The following is a 20,088-nucleotide window of genomic DNA, read 5'->3' on the forward strand; positions in this document are numbered from 1 at the left end:
TGAGGTTGTTTTGGAAGAACGAACATTGTTTTGAAGGATTAGATGTTGTAATCCATACAGTAAGTCAACAAAAAGGCCCCATAACAGGAACAAGCAAGGAGTAAGCATCCAATTACTAATGCAAAATAATGCAGTTTATACCTTATTCACCCCTCTGTGATTACCATTAGCTCTTATAAAATCACTCTGCAACAGCAGAAACTGCTTGCTAGAGGAAGTGACATTACACTTTACCCCTTGAAGAGCTTCTACTCTTAACTGCAGATGTGCCCAGAGTGTGAGGGGAATACCCAAAAGCAGGCAGGGAAAGAGTGAGCAAGGCCAACCTCTGGGAGCATTCCAGGGTGGCAGCAGAGTCAGTGGAACAGAGGAGTGAGTACCAGGGAGATCCTTGCATCCTGCTCCCTCCTGCACACTGCAACCATCAGCAAAGCCCTGCATCGGCTACAGAGGGTCATGCCTTAGCAGGGACTGATTGCGCCAGAGAGAAATATTCTTTGAGTACAGGGCTGTAAACAAGACACTCCTCATTCCCACTTCTACTATAGACCCTGACAAAGAGGAGACAGAGTGAGGAAGACACATGGTCACCATCCACATGTGTTAGCTGAATATCTCTTCCTCTGGGTTAAGTGATCACTTTCTTCATGCCCAGTTTGAAACTACCTGCTCCTTTAATACTTGCTTATCAGAAACACCTTTGAATTCTCCATGTGTCTCCTATCAGCAGCCCCAGCAGCCCCAGTGACAGCTGTCCAGCAGTGCCATAGGGGCCAACCAGTGAGTATATAGTGGCAAGATTCATGGGGCTTGTTATTTTCCCAGTTCAGGGCAATTACAGCTTTAGCAGCCAAAGAAAATATCACATATTCCAAGTAACTGAGGTAAACAGCATTGACAAGGGTGGACTTAAATCAAATTTTCTCTCTGAGATGATGAGCAGCATGGTGAGAAAAAAAACAACATGCTAACACCAATGGCAAAGAAAACTTTCTCATTATTTGACCTATTTGGCAAGAAACAAAATATTTTGCCCTTGGAGGACACCATTTGGGGTAAACCTTGCTCTTAAAACATACAGCAATTTTGGTGAGTTGGTGTAGGTCTTCAGTCCTATTTAATCATTTGCCTCCAGCACTGCACACTGCAGTGAGATATAAGAAGAGGAAGAGGAAATGCAGAAAAGTAACTGCTGATAATGTAAAAAGCATGAAATTGGATTAGAAACATAGCTAGGGACAAAAAACTACCTCCACTCCAGCCTGTGAGAATTTTGCCCTCAATGGCAGAGAGCAAAAAGCACCCTCAAAACTTAATGCCAGTTTGTGAGGCAATCATACCTCAGGACAGTCAGGTAGTGTGTTCATACAAGTTTTATGCTGGAATCTCAGCATAAATGCTGGACTTGCTTCTGAGACCTGCCAAGTACAAAATTGGGAAGAAAACCTCAGCTGGAAGCTTTTTCTATGAAGATCAAGTTCTTCAATGTTAAACAAAGTTGTATAAACAGCATGAAGCATTCGTGGTTTGCACAACAGAAGAAAACACCATGTTCTGAAGAGATAGATGCTGTAACTTCAAGCCTGATACTTTAGTCCAGTGTTTGATTTAAAGAGAACAGTAATCGCATCCTACTTATCTCTCCGATAAAGAACATGAAGCTGCTGCAGTCAGCCTGGAGGGAAGCCAAGGCAAACCCAGGCAGAACTGAAAATTCCCGTTAAGATGACTGAGTGGCAAATGAGGGCTATTTATTCTAATCCATTTGTTAATTTACTTCAGGAAAAACTGGACTAATTTATTTATAATCAAAACAAGGACCTATTCATTACTGTGTCTGTAATGAGCCACTACTAAATAGGCATAGCTAGGATTTCTAATAGATGTCTGAAAAAGAAGACAGAGTTGGTAACTTACCCTCTCAAAAGAAGACCATTCAGAAGAAGACTCGTTTCCCTGCAACACACACTTCTACCACTTTATCCAGGATAATTTCAAACACTGCATTGATGGATCTTCTACTCTGAACTCTTTTGCCTCCCCAGCGGTGTAGCCCTCACTGACTCTTCACTCTATTTTCAGTAGTTCCAGCTGTTTTCCTCCTATCTGTACTCTCAGACACTAGCATCTATTTAACCTCTTTCTTTTGCTTTATTTAGTTTGCTTAACTTAGTGAGGATAATGCTATCTACTGAGGCCTCTTGCTACCTCTGCTGCTGCTGTCTGGCCTGGGTCACTTAGGACTCCGCTTTCCACAGTGCTCAGATTCTGCCTCTTCTCTCTCTGAATGATTACAATAGTTATGAGACACAGGTAAAAATCAAATGCAACGTATAATTTACCTTAAATCTGCCCTAGCACTCTTTCTGTCTAAATCCCTAATTCTGTTTAATTGGCTCTTCTCTGAACTCCAGCCTCATCGATCCCACTCTGATAACAAGGTCTCTGAAGCCCATCTGGAGCAAACATACCAGCAGCAATTTCATCATGGTTTGGTGGAGAGATTAATGGCAATGTCTTCACTTCTGGCAAACTTAAGATGCTCCAAGAGGGCAGGTACAATGCTGGGGCTCAGTACATATGTGCCCCAGAATGACACTGGCCAGCCCCTACCCCTCATCAAATGCCAAACCTTTAGTGCCAGAACATTTGGCATTATTTGCTTAGTTCTCCCAAACGGTTAATTCTGAAATTACAGTTCCCACAGCATGACCTTGCTCTTGTTCTGTGACTGATAGCAGCATGAGCACTTTGGAGAGGCCATGAGAGGGAAGAACCAGCAACTCAGCAGGCGGGCAGGAAGTCTCATGCTGGAGCTGGACTGACAAAGCCCAAGTGCCACCCCCTACCCCCCACACCCCAACTTCATCCCTTCCCCATCGGCAGCTGTTTCCCCCTTCTTCAGTGCCAGCAGCTCGACCCTCTGCACATACAGAGCCTTATTAAAGCCCACCACCAAGCAAGAAGATCAAGTGGAGGCAGCCAAAATGGGTGCGTGCCAACCTCTGGCAGGCTTGGGAGACAGCATGGGTACCAGGCAGTAGCACCTCCCTCTCCTACTCTGGATGCTGCTCACTTCCCTGCTACCACCTGCCTCTCCCTATACCCCACTCCATCCCTTTTTGCATCTAAAGTTGCAAATGGTTCTTATTTTTAAACCACCAGATTGAGTCTTAATTATTTAAGCATCTTCCAGATTTAGAAAGCTGTTTTGGCTGTGAAAGTAACATTCAGTGCAATCATCTCTCATCAATAAACCATGGAAACAAATGTGTACACCCATTGGAAAGCAACTTTATTTAAAGCACATTGAAATGTCACGTTCAGATTTACAGATGTGAAAAGTCTAACACTGGTCACGTTTCAGTAAGCTCATGACATTTTAGCTCAAGTAAGAAAAAACAGGACTTGTGCCTTGCTCCATTAATTTTGGCAAAAGCAAGGTTGCCTGACTCCTCTCAAACAAGAGGGGATGCCTCAGAAACATCCAAAACACAAACTTGGGCAAAGGGCTTTCAGAAAGGAGAGTTGTGCTGGCTTTCGGGTTTTTTTTATCCGAAGTGTTAAAGCCCATAGGCAAGGACAGCTGTGAGTGCTCATGCCTTACTGAAAACTGCTACAAAGCCTCAAATCATATGCTCAAAAGTCGTAGAGGTTTTGGTCTTTCAAAGAGAAAGGGAAATGGAGGCTCAGGCTTTAAAGTGAAAACACCCACAACCCAAACCAAAAAGCATTCCTATTAACATCTTACTCCAATAAAGACGTAAGATTAAACAAAAAAGTATGGAATAGCCTTGATGTATGCTTTGGAGAGAGATTTTTTTTTCTTGTCCCAGTAAGACTTTATGTGAGATTGTTTCTGACCCCAATGTGCAAACATGCTGCAGTATCATGTAGCCCATGTATGGCCCAGCATCACCTCTGGGGACTGTTTGCACACTGAGCCTCAATCACGTGAGGTGAGGTTGCAACACACTGGTTCAGCTAAACGGCCATGGACATGGGACCAGCATGTTCCTAGCAGGAGAAGCCACTGGATACTGAGTTGGCACAATTAGCCTGGATGGCTTCATCTTCTACAGCCACAGAGGAGGTTCTGGGAGACTCTTAACTCGAACTCTCTAAAATTGCTTCCTATGGAGTGAAGACACTTGATCTTGAACAAACCCCATGCAAATTGCTGCTTGACTTCTCTCCTTTGCAAAGCAAAGCTGCTCTTTATTTATGTAACATTTTCATTTAATTAGCAAAGAGATGGAACAAACTCTTAGGGGAAAAAAAAAATTAAAAGGTCATCTTCCATCATGAGAGAGTATGTGAGAAGGAAAGAAACAAACTGCTTTCTCCCCATTGGCCATACCAACACCAAAGCACCCTCACTATTACTTTGTCAGGATCTCTCAGAGGTAATGAAGGGCCTGGAGCATTTAGAGGGGACTTTTCCTCCTTTGTTGAGCATCCTGGCCACTGGAGAGGAGCCAAAGAGAATGCCGTGAGGTTCCTTCCTCGGACATCTGACACTGTGGGGACGGGTTCAGCATACGCACCTAAATCACGCAACAAAACCAGGGGGTTTATTCTATAACCGAGTTAAAATCCTGCATGTTTCCTGCAACCAGAGCTTATATTTAAAACACTATGATGTTGTGAATCCCATTACTCAAAACACAGGGGGAAACAGACAAACCACGTATCCCTGTGACCCTTAATTTAGTCCTGCGGCTCATCTCATTAAGATAGTCTTTAATTACACGATCCCATATTGTTTTTCACCGGAGCCTCCAGCTTCCGCCGCCTGGGCAGGGATAGCCGACCCCTACACAAGCAAGAGCCGCTCAACTGTCGCTCCACGCATAGAGGCGACGACCCCCTGCGGGCCGCGACTGGGAGCCCGCGCCCGCAACCCCTCTCGGCCCCGTCCCCTCTCACCGATTGGCCCCGAGCGGCCGTGACGTCACAGCGTCCCCCTCTGCCGCCGCCCGTTAGTCCCCCGCACCACTCTGACGTCACGGTCAGCCCACGTCCAGCTCGGGGGGCGGAGCCTCCTCCCGTCCACCGCCCCGCTCCGCCCCGGCCCCGCGGCGCCGCAGCGTGACAGAGCCGGGCGGCGCCCTCCCGCCTCCCGCCGCCCTCAGAGCCGCCGCTGCAGCCGCAGGTAGGGCCGCGGTCCCCGGGTGGGACGGAGGGTAAAGCTGGAGGAGATGGAGGCGGGAAGGTACCGGATGGGAGCCGCGGGGCGCGCAGTAAGCGCAATAGCGGTGCTCCGTCCCCCGTTCGGCTGGTCTGGGGGAGGGATGGAGAGCCGGGGCGGCGGGAGGGCCGGGGGTGTCTCCGGTAGCGTTTTTCCCCGGTGCAGTTAGTTAAGAGCATGATGCAATCCCGCATTGCCATGGCTACTGCTTCCCTGCGCGGCCGCGGTTCTTTCCGCCGTGGCGGGGAACGGAGTCGGGAGGAATAATACGCGCTGGAAGGGGGATAACCCGTTCTGTCTCCCCACCCCCCGGCTGCGTTTGACGGCGAGGAAACGGCCGTACGCTGCCTCCCCGGAGAGGGCTGAGTGCTGCTACGGCTCCAGACAGCACAGCCCTGACCCGGTTTATCCCCCATCGTATGTGGACCCCGGGAATGGGGCTGGGCGGCAGCGGGAGGGCCCGGGGCGAAGGCGGCGGTGGCTGCTGCTGCTCCGTCTCCCCTGGTTCGTCTGCCCCTGCTCTTTGCTCACCGCCCCTGACAGCGTTACCGGGTTGGAAATGGAGCCGCTGGAAGGGTTAATTCCCGGGTTGGTCTGTGGGACAGGGCGGACGCCACGTTAAACTAGTGCCTTGATAGCGCATCTAAAAGGTGCCCTGCCTTTTTAAAATCTAAATGCCTAAAGGGTGCAAGCATTTAAAAAGAAGTAGAAAACGAAGAGCATGTGGTAGAAATGTGTCACTGTGTCAGATGTGTGTGCATGGCATTTCTTAAAAACTTTATGACTTTGCTTTTATCTCTTCTATCTCCTGGGAACCCTTGGGCATCCGCAGCATTAGAAGCTGGCAATGCTATGCAGAGTATCGTCTTGGGCAGTTTGTTTTCTCCTTCCCTGCCTATGCTGGCTGCTTTTCTGCCCTCATCTCTCCCCTCCTGGTTCCCAGGGATGCAGCAGCTAAGGATCCGACTCTGGAGAGAGCTTTCCGGCACCGATATGTGCTCGGAACCTGCAGACAAAAGGGCAGTTTGCCAGACCTGGAGAGGAATAGTTAACACCTTGGCTTCCTCAGAAAGAAGGGCTCCTGGCAGACAGCAAAAGGCGTTTCTCCCTCTAGCATCTGGCTGTGCTGCCTGCTCAGTGTCCCAGCCATGGCTGAACGGCAGTGCCCCGAACTGCTGATTTGTATTCTCACAGTGCTCTGGGTGATCTCGGGTGATCTGGGATTCAGTACCACGGGGGAAAATGGGAGCAAAGCGCTCAGCCGGCTGCTAGCAATGGCCAGGGAAAACAAGGCAGGGGCATAACTGCAGTTAGGATGCTTCCTTCCTGTCAGGAAGTCTGAAACCGCTCTGTGTAAATGGAAACACGCCCTGCAGCTGAAACCAGAGGGCAAGCGTGCAGGCGTCTCCCGTGGTGGCACAGCCTTTAGCTGGAGTTTTGGGCCAGGTTGCTCTGCCAGGACCTGTCGCGGCCACGGACCCACCGTAAGCGGTTGGCTTAAAGTTATCGCTGCTGGCCCCGGCTGGGTGGAGGGTTTTGCAGCTGTGAAGTTTTATAGATGTGGGCTAACGGTGCGACTTCTTCTTTGCTGTTAGAAACCTCAGTTAGCTAGAGGTGAAGACCCTGTCCTCACTGCTGCTAAGTTGAAACTGCGTCAGGGAGAGTAAGCCGGTGCGCTCATGATCGTCTGATGCTGTTTAGCAACAAAACCTGAAGTTTCTTTTGGAAACATTCAGTTACTTCAAGTGCAGTAGACTTTGTCTGTTTTCAGAGCAGTGAGTAGCCAAGGCATTTACTCTGGCTGGGGGGAGCTCCACTTGCATGCACAGTGTGAGGCTTTCCCTTGGAAACTTACGGTACCTGGAGATAGCTGGGATCAGCTGAGTGGAGATCACTTTCCAGCCTTACGTGAACTAAGGAGCAGATGGAAAGGACTCCTGTGCTGAGTTTGCTGAAGTTAAGAGTGGGTTTACCCTCGTGCCAGCTGACATGGGTCAGGGATGCTAAAAGACATGCCAGACTTTTGCTGGATTTTACTGAATTTCTTACAAGGTACACATTACATATGTAATGCCTGGTGGAAGCCCGTAGGGACTTCTTTGTGGTTTTTATCCATAAGTAGCTATGTGAATTTATCGTTACTCTCCTGTATTTTAGCATTCAAATCCTAAATGCATTCAAATTCAAATGCAACCAGAGAGAGCAGCAATGAAATTAGCAGGAAACGTAGCTTTGTCTTGGAAGCTGGGAAAAGATCTGGCTTCAGTCTGTTTGCCTCGCTGTGCTTTCTAAAAAGCAACTGCACTTTGTGTGATTTAGTAACCTTTTCATACCAGCAGCTGATCAAATGGAGTGGCTTTGACTAAAACTCATACGTATTTGGTATATAAATATAGCATCATTAAGGATACTTAGTCAATTTAGACTTTTTACGAGGGCATGTAGGGATAGGACAAGGAGGAATAGCTTAAAACTGACAGAGGGGAGATTTAGATTAGATATTAGGAGGAAGTAATTTACTGTCCTGTTTACTAGAGGATGGAGAGGCACTGGAACAGGTTGCCCAGAGAAGCTGTGGCTGCCTCATCCCTGGCAGTGTTCAAGGCCAGGCTGGATGGGGCTTGGAGCAACTGGGTCTAGTGGAAGGTGTCCCTGCCCATGGCAGGGAGGTTGGAACTAGATGATCTTTAAGGCCCCTTCCAACCTAAACCATTCCATGATTCTGTGTACTGTCTAACCAGTCTGTGGGTATACTTACTGCAGTATTTTTAGTAAGTTGATGTTGTCTTTACTTTCTCAGCAAGAATTCCCTCGTTGCATTCCTTGCTTTTAGTGCACTCGGAATTAAAATAAAATATTTTGAATTCTAAAGTCTAATCTCCTCTTCCCCTGCTGACCTTCATTTTATGCTGTTTACAAGAGGAATTAACTTAGAGACGATAAGATTAATGATCAAAACAAAAACCTAGATTGGAAATAATGCCCCAAATCCATTAGGTGTCTCTGGGCAGCACCTGTAATTGCTCATTCTTTTGTGACTTGCTGGGAGCAGATTTTTGAAATATGTTTGAGGATTCAGGTTTTTGGAATGATGGTGGAGCTAGCAATGTTACAGGATTTCAGGCTGATGGAGCACTCAAGTCTGACAGCCACAAGTGGAAAGGCTGGCAGTGAGAGCAATCCACATCTGCCCCTTGGGAAGCATATTCCCAAAGGGAATGTAAGTGACATTCAGTTGGTAATTGGTTAAATACTCTCAAGTACTGAGCTGACCTCGTTCCTTTACCTCCCTTATTTTGGGGCAGCAAACATTGCAACATCAAAAGCTTCTGTTCCTGCTGAGGTCAGGAAGAAAGACACCCATACAGAGCAAGGTGGTGGTGCTTATAAGGTTACAGTGCTCATCTCTGCCTGCCTTCTAGTGATCTCAGCAGTCCTCACTCCATGGCGCAAAGCACGTCTCCCAGTTAACACCATCTAAGACAAATACTGGGGAGAGAAACAGAAATTCTATGTGGTCTCACATTAAAACAGCATCATGTTTCTGTGTCTTGTTGCCTCTCTGTCCCTCTTGGAGCTAGCACTAAAAGAATGTCACCTTCAGCATTCATCCTTGCTCCTGCCTGCTGCTGCCCAACAGCAGGAGTGGTGTGGTGAAGCAAGCCAGCAGTTGGGTGCGAGGGTGGGCTCAGTGGTATTTTGGGTGTCACCTTGCCACCAGCACAGGAGGTGGCTTAGGCAGTGCTCTGCTCACTGCCTGACCAGGGGTTCCTGCTGTGGCAGCAAGAAGCCAGAGCTCCCATGCACAGTCATTTCCTGGGATGGGTCATGCCATAGAGATTCCTTCAGACTTGGAAGGAATTTGGGAGCAAACATGCTCTTGGAGGCATGTTTGTTGTTTATTTTATTCCAGACATGAAGGGAAGGGTTCGTTCTCTGAGTTCAGAGGCAGGGAGGGGATGCTTTTTAACTGCTGAGGAGAAGAGCCACAAATACCTCTACCTATTATTTCTTGGCTTGCTTTTACTCCCATGAGTGGCACACTGCGTTGAGATGGGTCACAAGCAAACTCTGTTGCCTGTTCAAAGCTGTTAAAGCTCCACTTAGATTTGGCATCAACTCATATAGGTTGTGAAGGGATGTATAGGTGATGATGCTGTTTGCTGTAACCTCCTCTGCATAAAACTGAACAACTTGCTCATTTTATCCTCTTAATTTTTCATAACTTCCTTTCACTGCCATGTCTGAATTTAGTTATGTAGGGTGAGATCTATAAAACTGTTTAAACATAGAAATACTTTGGGGGCTGTTAGCCTCAGCTCTTCTCAGTAATGCTTTTGTTTTCCTGTTTTTGCAACGTACAAAATGATGTTCTTCCAGGTTGCAACATATGCTTTTGAAAGCTGTTTGACTATAACAGACTTAAGAAATTGATGCTTACTGCATGCTAGTCAGAGCACACTTCTCTGTGTGCATCCAGACATTTACAAAAGTGACAGTAATCCTTGTAATCTGTGGCTGTCTTGTCATATGCAGTATAGTTGCTAATTTGTTTTGTGATTCTTAAGAGATATTAAAAATGCAGAAGATTCCTCAAATATTGTTTATGCATGCTAGCTTTGGAAACACTTTTTCCCTTGTATGGAAGATGACACACAAGGACAAATGAAAAGGATAATCAGTGAATTGTATAGAAGTTACTGTGTTTAAAAACTTATCTGCAGTTTTAATTGCTTTGCTCTGGCCTTTCCTAACACTGTTTAAATTTGGTATTGCACCAGTATGGTTAAGAGGGCATTGGTTAGGCTAACATCTGTGGATTTCCTAAGTGCTGATTGATAGAAGTGTTTTTTATCTGGGTTCCTGAGGGCACCATAGCCTGTTCCCTGCGTCTGGCAGGACAGCAGTTACATTTCTGTTTAATAAAGGTACTGCAAACAACCATCTGGATTGATTTTTTTTGATTGACAAATCAAATAAATGTTGCTTCTAATCCTGCTATGGAGACAACTGAGTTGCTGTGGACTCTATGCAGTGGCTTTCCCTAGACCCGCTTAATGAAATTAATCTCCTAAAATTTATTGCCTTGGTTTCTCTATTTGTGTTTTGGCATTTAGGACACATCATCTAACAGGGTAAATAAGAGCACAAGCGCAAACTTTTCCGAAGTATGTGGTCGGTAAATGCTTTCCTGTGCATTCAGTGCGTTGGAGAATTATTTCATTTCCTCGATGAAACGGTTGACTCATGTGAAACACAAAGCATCAAGCATTTAGAAAGCACAATGGCAGTCTAATAAATTCTCTTACCAGGTGTAGAGATTTTACAGATGCATGCTGCTAAGTGTAATAGTTACTTCTCCAAGAACAAATGAATCATGCTGCTTATGCTGAACATGGTGCTGTGAATTAAGAGTTGGTCTCAGCATCCCTTTTCATCTGGGTATTTTGCATGTCCTTATTAAAGCGTTACCAGCGGTAGAGGTTGTGCTTCATTAATGATAGCTTTGTGGATGACCAACAGTATACTGAGCAGGTAGAAATAGAAACACTTTCCATGAACTTGTATTTATGCTAAACTTGTTTGTGTTTAATTGATCTCCGTGTCAAAGCTTCATACTGAACATTTGCCTGCCAAGTGAGGTGCTTTGGGCGATGACTGAATACACTGAGTTGCACGAACACAGCTTGCTTGTGCAGATGTGTTACAAACATGGAATAAACCTTTTTTCCTGCATTTTCACGTTCTGCCCTGCTCTTTGAGCCTATACCCTTGAGACACTGGGTCAGCATTTCGAATACTGACTGTTCCTCTTCTGTTGTCCCTTGGAAGCACTCCTCTCCCTCTGTGACCCTTGGAAAACTTTTTTTTTCTTGCTGTCTGTCTCTGCTGTGACTCGAGGGCTGTTGCTTTCTTCCTACACTTAAGTTTAGGCTGTCTGCTGTAAAACTTAGGCTTGGTTTCAAAAAGGCGGTGGTTTTGATTTCAAGTAATGCTCCAGCTTTTAAGGCATATGTATGCTGATGGATGTTTCTGTTGCTCTTATGGTTCTTAAGGATGTTAGATGAAAACGAACACATAATAATTTGCCAAATAATGTGGTTTAGCCTACTAACCCAAATACACCTCAAAGCATCTTATGGTTTTAGGCCATATGTTTAGCTAATCAAGTGCATAAGCACTTCTTTTTTCTTTTTCCTTTTTTATTTTTTTGCCCCTTTATGCTGTTACAAACTTGCTGGGAAACATTTCAGATTAAGGCAGCATTTCTGCTGTGCCTTTGTAGGCTCAGGAGTCCTTAGCAAGTGCTGATTGTAGGAAAACACCTTCTTCCCTTAGATGCCATATGGTTGTGAGCTTGGAGCAAACCGCAGCTTGGTGGAGGAGCTCCTCTGCCCCTGCTGAGGACAGACACAGTATCTGTATTCAGGTAGAGGTCTGGAAGATCTAATCAGGTCTTGAAGCTCTTAGAAGTAAGCAAAAGAAATTTACTTGTACATTTGCCTCTACTTTATCAATTGTCAACACAGGGGTCTGAATGTAAAGGTCTAGTTCTTGAGCTGGTCCTGTGTCATCAGGTTTGGTTTCATTCGTAATGATGTAGATTTGGGAAACTGCAGACCAATCTTTATAGGCTTCCCCTTGGATGTGATACTTCTATGTGCATAATTTAATCAGAAAGCTTCTGTTAACCTTTTCCTGAAGGATTACCTCCTGCTCCTGGGTGGCTTTTAAAATGCTGATGTTTTGCATTGTTATTTTTAGAATTATCTCCTAGCCAAACAGTAGGGAGAACCTTTGACTTAAATAACAATAATTAAACCTTTAACCTGTTAGGAGGTTGATGTTCTCCAATGCTTACCATTGCCCTGCCCTTTGGAAAAAGAAACTCGAGAAACCTTTTTTGCATGCTGAAGTTCAATTAGCATGCTAGTTTGGGTGCATGGCATGTGTACTTACCAAAAAGCATCTACATGTTCAGTTCATTCACGTGGCTGCTTGCATGCTTTTGAGCAAGACCTCAAGTGGTAGCTGCAGGAAAATGTTGGTAGAGGCACAGGAATTGGGATTTAGCTTTGAAGAACACCTTGATAGTTGTGCTTGCATTTTTATGTGTATGCTTATGTGGGTTGCAGAATAGCAGATGTTAGGGTTTGGTGGCTAGTTTGGTGGCTCGTTTCTCTTCTGCAGTACTGGCATGGAGAGGGTGCTCCCAGCTGGTCACAGACCCTGTGAACTGGTGCAAGCTCTCAGCTCTTTGTCCTAAGTTAGGGTCATGCTTGCATCATGTATTTGTCCCTCAGTTCCCTTTGTCACTCAGTTCCCTTTTTGCGTATTGTTAAGCTTTGCACTAGTCTTGTGCACTTACTCCATGCATAAAGGCTCATTAATGGGGAAAGTATCTTTGCTTGCAGCACAGTTTGTAACTTTCTCTTTTCACTGGCATGCGATACAGTGATGGAAAATAAGCTGCTAGTCCATCAGGTCTGGTTTTGTGCGGGTTTTTCTCTGCCTCTTTAGCAGGTCTAAGCAGAAAAGCCTTTGAGAAAGGTTTGGGCAGGTTTTCTAATATTGTACTCAATTCTGACTTATGTGCCATTCGGAAAGCACAGCTTATGCAGTGGTTACCTCTGCAGCCTCTCATTTGCTCCAGCTACAGCAGAGATGGCTGTGCTTGCCTGGCCCCAGCCACCAGACTAAGCTGTGGACTGGGAAACAGCCTCTGCAAGAGGTTAAAACACAGTGTAAGAGCTAGAGGAAAAAAAGGTGTGAGGGAGCAATATAGGGTGGCAGACCTATATTACATAGAGATGGAGAGAGACAGCACTAAGCTCATCAGTAAGGAGTTACTGCATTTGGCAAGCCTTGTCTGCTTGATTAAAAATGGGGATTAAAAATAATAATAGTACAGGTAGTCATAGAAAGATCATTGTGTTTTAATGTAGATTGTTACCCTACTAATGCATGAGCTGCTGCTGCAGCCTCTACTTGCTTATAGGTAAAAACTGTGCAAAGGCATAAGCTATTTTTAAAGCTAATGATGGTGTTGGACCTCTCGTCATGAGAATTTAAATGGTTGTAGCTCTGTGTCCCACTTTCAGCTGGGATAGAGTTAGTTTGCTTCCCATTAGCTGGTACAGTGCTGTGTTTTTGATTTAGTGTGAGAATAATGCTGATAACACACTGATGTTTTAGCTGTTGCTAAGCAGTGTTTACCCTGATAAGGACTTTTCAGTCTCTCATGCTCTGCTGGTGAGGAGGGGCACAAGAAGCTAGGTGGGAGCACAGCCAGAACAGTTGATCCAAACTATCCAGAGGGTACAGTGGGGATAAAAGGAAGACAAGGGAAAATGTGGGCCCCCTCTGGAAGGAAATGGGAGACCCGGCTACCAGGCACATGGCAAAGGCTGAGGTACTCAGTTACTTTTTTGCCTCAGTCTTCACTGTCAAGAGCTCCAGCATCACTGCCCCAGTTGCATAAGGCAAAAGCAGCAACTGAGAGAATGAGGAACTGCCTACTGCAGGGTAAGATCAGGTTTGAGACCATCAAGTGTACGAATCTGTGAGACCTGGTAAGATGCATTCACAGGTCCTGAGGGAACTGGTGGGTATAGCTGCCAAGCCATTATCTATCATTTGAGAAGTTGTGGCAGTCTGGTGAAGTTCCCGCTGACTGGACAAGGGGAAATATAGCCCCCATTTTTAAAAGGGAAGGGGGGGGGGAAGGAAGACCTGGGGGAGCAACAGACCAGTCAGTGTCACCTTGTTGCCTGGCAAGATCATAGAGCACATCCTTCTGGAAACTATACACATTGGTCCCTGTGGCAGGGGGCTTGAAATTAGATGATCTTTAAGGTCCCTTCCAACCCAAACCATTCTGTGATTGTATGATCTTCCATACTACAGAATGTCATGCCCAGTATATAAACTGGGGGCAGTTGGCTGTGAGAGGCTCATCATTGCTGGGGTTGGGCTGGGCATCACTCAGCAGGTGGTGAGCAATTGTGTTGTGCATCACTTGTCTCTCTGAGGTTTTATTCCTCTCTCTTTCTTTTTGTTAGTCTTCTTCGTTATTGCTATATTTTACTTTGTTTCCATTATTAAACTGTTCTTATCTCAATCAATGGACTTTATCTTTCTGTGATTCTCCTCCCCATCCCACTGGGGGTTGGAGCAGTGAGTGAGTGGTTGCGTGGTACTTGGTTGCCAGCTGGATTTAAACCACAACACTGTCCTCTGGTCTTGCAGCCTTCATCAGATTCCCAACTAATTCTCCAGAGGATATACTCCGTCCTCTGCTTTTACTTGACAGATTCCTGGAACCTCTTGACTTTCTTACCCTTTCTTCTGCCCTTTCAAAACCATCGTCATCTCCTTTTGAAGCAAGCAAAAAGCAGGCTGCAAGTCTGCCCATGCCTTCCAGAGCAAAAATAACATCCTTTGGTACTTCTTTATATTGATTTCTTGTTCTATCACCACTGCTAAGTGGTTGCATTAAGGTACAGGAAGGGACCACTAATGCTGTTTTCAGACATTTTTCTCTCATTTTTTTAAAGCTGTCTAATCAGCTCATTCTTCTGAATTCGTTAGAGCTCGTTTAGATAAGATATTCAAATCTAAAGTCTAGCTGAGCAATTGCAGAGCTATCATGAATTTCCAGTTATGCAGGCTTGAATATTTCTTGGTTTCACAAAACAGGAGGTTCAAACAATGAACCAGCACAAGCGTCAGTTGCATGTGGTACAGTTCCGTTTCCTAAGCATTTGCGGGGATTGACTTTGTGTCTTAAAATATACATTTACAAAGCTGTTAAAACACAGGTTTGAGTCCTGAGGGACGCACTTGTTGAGAACATGGAGATGTTGTCAGGTTTTAACAGTCTTTTACAGTGTATGAAGATGATCATCTTGGAGTGAATGCTTTGCATCCTTTAGTGCTGTGTTGCCTTTGAAGGAGAGATGGATAGCATTGGGAGGAGATGACTGCCTTTGAACGTACAGTGACAGAGGCTCTTAGTTGCCAATTGCAGGTGTGACGGAGCTTGGCAATGAAGTTATGGGGTTTTCCACTCTTCTCCCCACTCTGTTTTTCCTTGCTGCTCCGTTTGTGATTTCCATAATTCTCTTTGTCTTTCAAAAGCTTATCCACCCAATGCTTTGGGAAGTTGTTTTGCAGAACAGAGGAGCAGGGCTGCGGTTTGGGTGGAATTGATGAAAGAGCCCTAATAAGCCACTGGTTCTGACACATCCCTCTTTATAACCCTAATCACCCTACTGAGACCTCTAGCAAATCCCCACCTAAGCCATCAGTCATTAATGTTAGAGCAGAATGTTAACCAAATCTGTATTTTCGTATGTGGTTTCACAGTATGCTAGAGATTGGAAGGGACCTCGAAAGATCATCTAGTCCAATCCCCCTGCTGAAGCAGGAACACCTAGATAATGTTACACAGGAATGTGTCCAGGCGGGTTTTGAATGTCTCCAGGGAAGGAGACTCCACAACCTCCCTGGGCAGCCTGTTCCAGTGTTCCGTCACCCTCACTGAGAAGAAGTTTCTTCTCAAGTTTAAGTGGAACCTCTTGTGTTCCAGTTTGCACCCATTACCCCTTGTCCTATCATTGTTTGCCACTGAGTAGAGCCTGGCTCCATGCTCGTGACACTCCCCCTTTATATATTTATAGACACTTATAAGGTCACCTCTCAGTCTCCTCTTCTCCAAACTATAGAGACCCAGCTCCCTCAGTCTTTCCTCATAAGGGAGATGCTCCACTCCCTTAATCATCTTGGTTGCCCTGCGCTGGACTCTCTCCAGCAGCTCCCTGTCCTTCTTGAACTGAGGGGCCCAGAACTGGACACAATATTCCAGATGGGGTCTCACCAGGGCAGAGTAGAGGGGAAGGAGGACCTCTCTCGACCTACTAACCACCCCCCTTCTAATACACCCCAGGATGCCATTGGCCTTCTTAGCCACAAGGGCACAGTGTTGGCTCATGGTCATCCTGTCGTCCACTAGGACCCCCAGGTCCCTCTCCCCTACACTGCTCTCTAACAGGTCGTTCCCCAACCTATACTGGAACCTGGGGTTGTTCCTGCCCAGATGCAGGACTCTACACTTTCCCTTGTTATATTTCATCAAGTTATTCCCTGCCCAACTCTCCAGCCTGTCCAGGTCTCGCTGGATGGCAGCACAGCCTTCTGGTGTGTCAGCCACTCCTCCCAGCTTAGCGTCATCAGCAAACTTGCTGATAGTACACTCAATTCCCTCGTCTAAATCGTTGATGAATATATTAAATAATACTGGTCCCAGTACTGACCCTTGAGGCACTCCGCTAGTTACAGGCCTCCAACTAGACTCCACCCCATAGACTACAACTCTCTGGCTTCTCTCCTTCAGCCAGTTCACAGTCCACCTCACTACCTGATCATCCAGTCCACACTTCCTCAATTTAGCCGTGAGGATGCTGTGGGAGACTGTGTCAAATGCTTTGCTGAAGTCAAGGTAGACCACATCCACCACTCTGCCGTCATCCATCCACTGTGTTATTTCCTCATAAAAGGCTAAGAGATTGGTCAAACATGATTTCCCCCTGGTGAAGCCATGTTGACTGCCCCTCATAACCTTCTTATCCTTGATATGCCTTAAGATGGCACCAAGGATAAGGTGTTCCATTCACTTTCCCAGGGATGGAGGTGAGGCTGACCGGTCTATAGTTACCCGGGTCCTCCTTCTTGCCCTTTTTGAAGACTGGAGTGACATTTGCTTTCCTCCAGTCCTCAGGCACCTCTCCCATTTCCCAAGACTTGGTAAAGATGATGGAGAGTGGTCTAGCAATGACTTCCGCCAGTTCCCTCAGCACCCGCGGGTGCATCCCATCTGGACCCATGGATTTATGGATGTCCAGATTGCTCAACTGATCTCTAACCCATTCCTCATCGACTAAGGCAAACCGTTCCGTCAACCTGACTTCATCTATGGTCTCAGGGGTACAGGACTCTTCAGGACTGCCTGCAGCAGAGTAGACAGAGACAAAGAAGGCATTCAGTAACTCTGCCATCTCTGCATCTTCTGTCACCAGGGCACCCATCCCGTTCATCAGTGGGCCTACACTGCCTCTGGTGTTAGTTTTGTCTGCCATGTATTTGAAAAAGCTCTTTTTGCTGTCCTTGACAGGGGTTTTGTTTTGTTTTTTTTTTTGTGGGGTTTTGTTTTGTTTTTCCTTCCTCTTTTCCTCCACCAAGTACCAGTTCCTGTGTGAGGCTGTGAACTTGAGTATTTAGCTTCCCTGGTCCAGAATAACAGGTCTATTTACATAAAAAGCTGCTTCACTGCTGTTTGTTTTAGAGATGACACATCTGTGTGGGGAACTTGTATTCCAGGGAGATGAAAACTGTGAAAAATAACCTCCAACCACAGTAATTGTCTTTTGATATTTGAAAAATTGTTTCATGAAAGAAGTTTCTTGCACAAAAGCATGTTTTGCTCTTAGCGTGCAGTAAAAACAGAGCTGTGGTGGTGGCAAGATTCCAGAGGGGGAAAATTTCAGAGAGCTGCTAAACATGAATAAGCAATTTCATTGCCTGAAGTGTCATTCTGTATCCTACACATTCTGTGCAAAATATATATGGAATAGGAGCACTAAGAATGTAAAAGTTTGGGTTTACGCGCTGAGCAACTTTTAATATATTGCCATCTATGTAATAGACGTGCACAGAGTTTTACAACAGAGGCTAAAAAGCTTGTCTTTTGTGCAGGGTTCAAAGAGTTGCTTTACATGTATGGCATATGAAATACAACTTAATTCTTTCCTGTCTTTCAGTCCTGACAGAATATGAGAGCTTATAGAATACACTGTAAATTAGGTTTTCACTTTGCTGCAAGCAGCATAGTAAAATAGAAAGTTTTGTTTCCCATGTGGAAATCGCTTTCTAATTATCCAGCAATGTGTTTCTCTCATAGGATGAATTTAATTATAAGCTTTGGGCATCAAGTAAAAAATGTTTGTAGTTATCAGGAAATTCAAACTTCCCATTGAAATTTAGTCTTAGGCTACTACACTCAAAGGTCTGACTCAAGTCACAGGTTGTTGGTAATCATTTCTTACAGTATAACATACTCCAAGGCTGAGAATTAAAAGGGGTACTTCCCTTCTCTCTTGAAGGTTCTCAGCTGACCGGCACGTAGTAAATGTTTTGTCATATTCACTGTCTCTAGCTTTTTATTTTAATCTTTCCTGTGTATTTATTTTCATTAGCACTGTTTCTATTGGAATATTTTGCTGTATTTAGGTTGAATAAAACATTTAAGTTGCCTTTTTTTTTGCAGAAATCTGTCATTGGTCTCTCAGTGGTTAGCATTCTCCCCCTTCTCCTTGAGTCCTCTAGCATCTGGCCTACCTTGAGACCATCATTAGTCCTGCAGTTTTCAAGACAGAAACATAGTAAAGTGTCTTAGAATTGGTCTCTGTATTTTGAACAATAAAGGAGGGAAGGAAGGCTGCTGTTTGGTTTTTACAGTGCAGTAAAGTAATGTGTCTGTAAGTTAGCTCTGCATAACATATCCTGTATGGCCTTTTGTTATTTCACATTTTCTTTTTTCTGTAACTTTCACTAGAACCATTCTATATGTAAAATTATGTGTGTGCAGTGCCTTTTATTTTGGCCTTCTCTTAATTGCCTTTTAGAATTCAGCTTTAAAAATTCTGTGTCTTTTTGTCTACCTGTTTTATTTGCCTTTCTTTTTGCTGTGGTTCGATTTTCTTGCTGGGTGCAGTGCAATGGCTTTTTTCATCTGCAGTCAGGTAAGACCTCACTGTCACACATGTGCCTGCCTCGGGCTGGTGCTTCTTCTGCAGTAAATTGGGTGGTGGAGCAGGCATGCCTGAAAGCTGGTCTTCTTACTAGGTTGATTTTTTTGGGGGGCTACCTCAGTTTTTCCCTGCTTCACTCCACTTGAGAGTAAGAAAGGAATGAAAGCACCCGTTGCAGCAGTGTCAGATCTGTTCTTGGTTGCTCCTGGTAACCCCACATGCCTCAGGTAGAGGTTTTATAGGTATGGACCTGGCTGAATGGAGCAGTCCAGCACAGATGAAGTGATGTGATGGTTACTGGTGGGCATGAGCCAGCACCATAGCTGGCATGAGCAGAAAAAATGCCTATGTGGAGGGAGCTTATCTTTAGGAATGCGGAAGTTTCTGCAGACATTGTTTGAGAGGGACTTTGCACAAGTGATGAGGCAGAGGAGGTGAATTTGGTACCCACTTCTCTAGTGGACTGCTGCCCTGCAGAGGATGGGATAGCTGCAGGGTTGGGGAGGATACTTACTTCCTGCTGCTTATATGGGTGTTAGTTTGTCCCTATATTTAAAGCAGATATAGGAAATTACAATACCGACCCTGCCTTTGCTCTAGTGCTTTTGAAAGCATGAAGCGAATGCAGTAAACCTTTTGCACCTTAGCACTAGAGCTGGAAGTTCAGTCTAGTGTGTTCTTCATTGGAACAGGTTTTAATGGCAGTGGAGTTTCCACTGCACCAGGAGTTTGTTTTATCTTCCTAATAGAAGAAAGTGGTTAAATTCTGGAGGAAACTGACTTATTTTGCTGGAGTTCCCTGCCTGACTTCTGCAGGAACCTGAGTTTTTTAGAATACGATCTTGTAGAAAACAGCTTGGCAGTTGCCAGACGTGTGGACAGTGTGGCCTTTTTTTTCCTTCAGTTGTCTATAGACTCATTCATAGAGTAGTGGTAAGATCACACTAAGCTTTACCATTACAGTATTTCCTTTTAATTGGCTGGTTGGTCTTTCTCCCCTTAAAACAATAAAATGTAAGAAACTGCAGTACTTGGTGCATGGAGCAGGGGCTTCCAGTGAAGTAATAGATAGGAAAGTGCTACCAACAT

At 45.2% G+C, this 20,088-nt stretch overlaps 1 protein-coding gene across 1 annotated transcript in view; it reads left to right on the plus strand.

Annotated features, from left to right (window-relative positions):
• The first annotated feature begins 5,045 nt into the window (after positions 1-5,045).
• ELOVL5 (ELOVL fatty acid elongase 5) overlaps positions 5,046-20,088 on the plus strand; it is a 40,929-nt gene continuing 25,886 nt past the window's right edge. Inside the window, exon 1 of the mRNA XM_062626167.1 lies at positions 5,046-5,155. The gene's annotated coding sequence lies outside the window, so the exon portion shown is untranslated. The remainder of the gene's footprint in view (positions 5,156-20,088) is intronic.

The sequence above is a fragment of the Pezoporus occidentalis genome, unplaced genomic scaffold (genome assembly GCF_034315485.1).
Source record: "Pezoporus occidentalis ecotype Australia unplaced genomic scaffold, CSIRO_AGI_Poc_V1 ctg29, whole genome shotgun sequence".
Classification (NCBI taxonomy): domain Eukaryota; kingdom Metazoa; phylum Chordata; class Aves; order Psittaciformes; family Psittacidae; genus Pezoporus; species Pezoporus occidentalis.